We start from the raw sequence: 6,533 nt of genomic DNA on the forward strand, positions 1-6,533 counted from the left end.
GCATTCCTAAGGCATGCGAGATCACAGTACACAAACTCATGGACTCAGTATAGACACCGACAGTGGAATTCTGGCACGCTGCGACCTGCCAGACATCTGACACCCCAGGCACCTCTGCACTTTTACCTGAGCTGCTACAACCCCTTTTCCCCCCCCCCCAGCCTGTCCCTCACCCCCTGATGCCTCCATTTCCATTTTCACTGACTGGCTTTCTTGCCTGCATTGCGGGCCAGGCCAGCCGCCAGCTTCTTTACTTTTCCTTCCATCCAGGACCAACTGTAGGTACTTCCTCAGCCTGACAAAGGGGTTTTCATCCCTAAAGCTTCCAAAGATACATTTTTTTAAGTACTCCTTTTTTTTCATAATACACATATAGACATAAAAACACAAGATAACCCATCACACACCATGAATAACATCATATGTCCAACACAACACATCTTTACTTCTTGCTGTCAACTGCTTTATAAAAAGAAAGGCTATGTGACAGTTCCGTGTGGGTACCTTTGATGCTGCTGCTGGTGCTACTGGTGTTGAGCCAGCTAAGTTATTTTACCTGTTGTCGCGTAAAGCGGAGGACCAGGTGTGAGGCTGTAGGGGAGAAGGAGTCCTCAGTGGGGCACACTGCCATGTTGTGCAGAGGTCTCAGTGCCAAGAGGGGTGCACCTTAACACACATGCAATGTTACCCACCCACATGACAAGTTTTACCTGTCAGCAGGTTGGGGTGCAGGGCACCGGACGACAGACTCCCCAGCGAGACACACACAGCTGTCAGTGCCAAGAGGGGTGCACCTTAACACACATGCAATGTTACCCACCCACATGACAAGTTTTACCTGTCAGCAGGTTGGGGTGCAGGGCACCGGACGACAGACTCCCCAGCGAGACACACACAGCTGGCAGGCTTCATGGCCTGGCAGGGCCCAGCACTCAGGCCTGCTCTAGGACACACACAGCTGGCAGGCTTTGTGACCTCACCAGGGGCTAGCATCCCTGCAGTTTTCAGCCCGCTGCACCTTAACACACATGGGGCCATTTGTGTCACAAGTTTTGCCTGTCAGCAGCTTGGGGTGCAGTCCCCCGCAAACCCCTGCACTGATCTTCTTGAAACTTGGCAGACTTTGTGGCCACACCAGGGGCTAGCATCCCTGCAAGTTGCAACCAAAGCGGAGCTAAAATAACTAAGTTATAGATATTTCATTCATCCCCCATTATAACCTATAGCTGGATCTCCGAGGCAGCTCCAAAGATTTGGCACCGCTTCAGCCAGATTGAAGCAGCAAACAGATCTGGAGCTCTGGACTGGATTGTGGCCATCTGAAGCAGCTGGATACGAAGCTGGATCAGATTGCTGTTGACTCACACAGGCATACTAATTACCTTAATTTTGGCAGGACCATTGATGCAGTTAGACAGGTTGGTACTTAATTCTCCAAGTCTACGCTCAGATTTTAATCAACAAAGGGTGGCTATTTTTTTCCTTTTTAGACTCATGAACCAATTTCAATCTAGGTAATGCTCAAACTCTAAAACCCTGACACCCAAAATCAGTGTTTTGTTCACTGGGCCACTGGGACTGTTCACACCTATCTCACACACACACAAATGTATTGTCATATACACCAGTACTATACTAAGCCAGTATCTAAACCCTTCCATCTCCCCACCCCTGCTGCCAAGCGAGGTGAGTGTTTGAGGGAGGCAGAGAAATTTTGCTGGGTACTTGCAAGGATCTTGCTTTGCCCCATAGTTTATGGTTCTTCTGGGAGCTATGGAGGGATGCCAGCTGTCCTCACAAGAACGAGGCCAGTGCCCTCACCAGGGGTGCAGTAGGTCAGCATGTCATACAAGCAGATGGTGCACCTTCTGTTAGGGTTTTTTTTGAGAAGCTGGAGGAAGGCTGTGGGTCAGCTGTTACCAGCTGCGTTTGGTTTATGCATTGCTCTGTGAAAGGAGCATTGCAAAGCAGAGCACAGGGTTTGTCTCCTGCCTGCAGGAGGTGAACAAACTACACCCAAATACACTCAGGGAGCAAGTGCAACAGGCCTCATGCTAAACACAGGAGCACCTCCAAGTGTCTGAAACTGAATGGGAAAGGCTTCTTCCTGGGGCTGCAGTAGCTGTTGTAGAGTGACGGAGGGCTTGAGTAGGCTTTTTTCCCTTTTCCAGGGTGTGGATCAAGGAGAGGGTTTGGTCAGAAGCAGGTAGCAATGTCCTCCTGGTAGGGACCTGTGCTAAACTGCACATAAAATGCCTACTAAGAATGCATCCCACTTCTTCAGCAAGGGGAAGTGTTCTGGGGGAAAATATCCTAAGTGCAATAACCCTCACAAACAGGTAAAGGGCATAACTAGGTGGCTGATTGGGGAAGTGATGGGCTGCTAATCTGTTGTACTATCCATGCCGTTTGGGAGTTGGACCCTGTGGAAAGTTATGGTTCCACATCCCACCAGCTCTCCATAGCTCAGCCAGAAATCCTGCAAGGGATAAAAAAAAGGAAGACTCAATGTGGTGGAGAGGAAGTAGTGTCACTAGGCTCTTCTCCATTTTACACCTCTCCTGTTACCACGTTATACTTTTCCTGTGCTCGCATGACAAAAATTGCCATTAAGCTAGCTAAGTCTTGTCTGTGCATCCATGTTATCAGCTGATTTTATCATTTTTGGTGGTTTTTGGGTTAATTTAAAACACCCCAGACATGTTGTATTTTTAGTTCCTAAATTTCTTCCATGAAGGTCATTTTTATCATTTTAAATTTGTAATATGGATCTGACTTATGCCCGAAAACGTGATTTTCCCTGCTTTGCAACTATTGCATGACCAGGTGCTGCTTCATAGATTTCATAGACATTAGGGCTGGAAGGGGCCTCGGAAGATCATCGAGTCCAGCCCCCCGCATGAAGGGCAGGAAGTCAGCTGGGGTCAAAGGATCCCAGAAAGATAAGCATCCAATTTTCTCTTGAAGGTGTTCAATGTAGGTGCTTGAACCACCTCTGATGACAGGCAATTCCAGACCTTTGGGGGCTCGGACAGTAAAGAAATTCTTCCTTATGTCAAGCCTGAAATGGTCTTGCAGTAATTTATAACTATTCAACCTCATCATCCCTTGGGGCACTCTGGTGAACAAACGTTCCCCCAGATACCGGTGGTCACCCCGATAAACTTATAGATGGTCACCAGATGACCCCTGAGCCTGCGCTTTTCCAGCCTGTCGTCATAAGGTCTGTTTTCCTGCCCTCTGATCATGTGCTTGGCTCTTCTCTGGACTCTCTCAAGCTTCTCCACATCCTTTTTGAATTGTGGAGCCCAAAACTGGATGCAGTACTCCAGCTGCGGCCTCACCAAGGCTGAGAACAAGGGGAGAATGACATCTCAAAGGTCCTGCCTGACCAACCTGATTGCAGGTTGGTCAGGCAGGACTCCAGGCAAGTCATTATTGACTCCAAGATGAACACAAGCTGCCAATGCCAGACCACAGCCAGCAAGGCCAGCCAGACCTTGTTCAAAGATGCATCTCAAGCCAGTCGAGAGAGGTGATCCTCCCTCTCTATGCGACTTTGGTCAGGCGGCAGTTGGAGTACTGCATCCAGGACCAGGCGCCACACTTTAAAAAAGATCTGGCCAGCCTGGAGAGGGTCCAGAGGAAGGCCACCTGTTTGGTGAGAGGGCAGCAGGACAGGCCCTACGAGGAGAGACTGAAGGACCTGAACCTGTTCAGCCTCAGCAAGAGGAGGCTGAGGGGGGACCTGGTGGCTGCCTACAAGCTCATCAGGGGGGATCAACAGCAAATAGGCAGAGCCCTTTTCTCCTCAGCACCACCTGGGGTGATGAGGAACAATGGTAATAAGCTGATGGAGAATAGGTTTAGGTTGGAGATCACTAAACTGGAAGGCAATATTTTACAGTTAGGGTGGCCAAAATCTGGAGCCAACTTCCCAGGGAAGTGGTTCTCGCCCCTACCTTGGGTAAATTCAAAAAGAATTTAGATGATCGCCTGTCTGGGGTCTTGTGAACCCAGCGTTCATTCCTGCCCATGGCAGGGGTTCAGGCTAGATGATCTGTTCAGGCCCCTCCTTACCCTAGCTACTATGAAACAGGATCCAGAGAGCAAACCAGTTAGATTCAACTCCCTGGAAAAAATTATGGAGCAGATCCTCAAGGAATCCATGTCTAAGCACTTGGAGGAGAAAAAGGTGATTAGGTACAGACAGCATGGATTCACTGTGGGCAAGTCATGCCTGACCAACCTGATTGCCTTTTATGATGAGATGACTGGCTCTGTGGGTGTGGGAAGGCCAATGGATGTGGTGTACCTTGATTTTAGCAAGGGTTTTGGCATGGTCTCCCTCAGCGTTCTCACAAGCAAACTCATTCTCACAGATTTCCCTTCATAGAAGCATAGTATCATAGTGCTTAGGGTCAGAAGGGACCTAAACAGATAATCAGGTCCAACCTCCTGCCCCAGGTAGGAATGAGTGCTGGGGTCATAACCCCCCAGCCCAAGATCTATCCAGCCTCCTCTTGAAGACCCTCAAGGTAGGAGAGAGCACCACCTCCCTTCCAAGCCCAGAAATCTGTGAAATCTATGAAAGTACAGGAAGTACGGGCTGGATGAATGGACTGTAAGGTGGATAGAAAACTGGCTGGAGCACCGGGCTCAGAGGGTAGTAATCAATGGATTGATGTCTAGTTGGCAGCTGGTACCAAGTGGAGTGCCCCAGGGGTTGGTCCTTGGGCCAGTTTTGTTTCATATCTTCATCAGTATCCTGGAAGATAGCATAGAGTGAATCCTCAGCATGTTTGCAGATGACTCCAAGCTAAGGTGGTGGAGGAGTAGTAGATATGCTGAAGGGTAGGGCTAGGATTCAGAGTGAGCTAGAGAAATTGGAGGATTGGGCACCTTCCAGAATCACCTGTGTGGCAGAAGGCCACCTCTGTTTCTCCCCAAAACTCTGCTTTGTGACAATTTGGTTAGGATGGGCCCAGCAGAGGATACACACCTTACCCTATCTCTTTAGGTAACCTGAGCTGGATACATTCCTGAGAGAGGGGGGAAACCTGATCCCTCTGCCTACATGATTGGTATCACATATCTGGGTGAGGGGTTTGCTCCCTGCGGAGCTAGGAACTGCCAGTCTGCCCAGCAACTAGTGATGCATTTCAAATTGGTTGGCTGACAGCCAACAGGTGCTGGCCTCCATTGGACCAGGTAAATTAGGTCACAAGGGCTATATAAGTTAAGGACTGCCCAGGAGGCGGGGGCAGCAGCCATGAGGAAAACTCAGAGAGAGAGAAGAGATGAACCATCTGAAACTTGCTCTCTCTCTCAAAACTCATGATCAGTGAACTGCCTGCCTCCAGAGGGAATCTCCACCTGCCTCTGGATGATACCTGTCCCTTCGTAACCAATAAAGTTCTCCTTTGTACCTAGTGTGGAAGACTTATTGGGAGTGGGTCTAGATTATGCCTTGGGGTCCCCTTGGTTCGGCTGACTAAGGGAGACCACTACTTGTGCTTCTGACTGAGGGAAGCACCCCAAATTCTTGAAGTGAATCAAGTACCCTCGAGGGCTACTAGGCCTGTGTTTCTCAGGGTGCGCAGAGCCAGAATCAAGCCCAGCCCTGGGTGGTGGCAGTGGAAGCCCCAGGCTAGCGGGTGTGCTCCAGGAAGGGGATTGGCCAAACGTGAGGCGTCCCCAGGGAGGCACTCGGAGCCTGGAAGGTGGTCGGGTGCAGTGAGGTGGGTGGGTCAACACAGAATTGCCCCCTACTGGCCTACCACAACCTGCTCCTAGGGAAATTGAAGGATTGGGCATCTTTTCTGTAGAGCTGCTGCCCAGCCAGTCAGACCTGAGCCTGTCCCAGTGCATGGGATCGCTCTATCCTGAGTGCAGCACTTTGTACTTGTCCTTGTTGAACCTCATGAGATTTCTTTTGGCCAAATCATGACTCTGCACTGTGGTGAAAAGTAAGAGAGAAGGCAGGCACTGCTGGGATTTGAACCCAGGATCCCCTGTTTACGAGACAGGTGCTTTAACCAGCTAAGCCACAGTGCCTATGTAAAGGTGACCTTCTGAGCTGCATTTTGTTGTGTAGATCAGGTATGATTCCTTCCCTGGAGGTGTCTGATAGTGAGCAGGGAGGTTTGAAAATCTTTCTTGTTGTTTGGCAATGAAGTTTAGAATCCAAAATTGGCTACAAAAGTGTCACTGTCACAGAGAAGCTCTCATGGACCCAAAGGGATAGATTTTCCATCTCCAGCTCCATCTATGTAAAAATGAAGTTTATTTCCTACCTATGGGGATATTACCTTGTTTAATTTTCCCAGAACCTAATGAAGGGCCTTTGAGCCCAAAAGCTTGCAGAAAAAAATATTTTTTTTTTTGCAATTTCCAAGTTGGTCTAATGAAAGCTATAATTTCTGAACCAAGAGTTCTAGATTTTTGCATTTCTTTTTGTCTCAGACCAACACAGCTACAAAATACATCCCTTTCTAACACAGCGGTGCTTGGCTTGGGTGAGCTGGGGCAGA

General features: G+C 49.0%; 1 non-coding gene across 1 annotated transcript; it reads right to left on the reverse strand.

The window, feature by feature from the left end:
• Positions 1 to 5,983: 5,983 nt before the first annotated feature.
• TRNAT-CGU lies at positions 5,984 to 6,057 on the reverse strand. The gene has a single exon. It is a non-coding gene; the product is annotated as a tRNA-Thr (tRNA).
• Positions 6,058 to 6,533: the final 476 nt, after the last annotated feature.

The sequence above is a fragment of the Alligator sinensis genome, unplaced genomic scaffold (genome assembly GCF_000455745.1).
Source record: "Alligator sinensis unplaced genomic scaffold, ASM45574v1 scaffold310_1, whole genome shotgun sequence".
In the NCBI taxonomy this organism is placed as follows: Eukaryota; Metazoa; Chordata; order Crocodylia; family Alligatoridae; genus Alligator; species Alligator sinensis.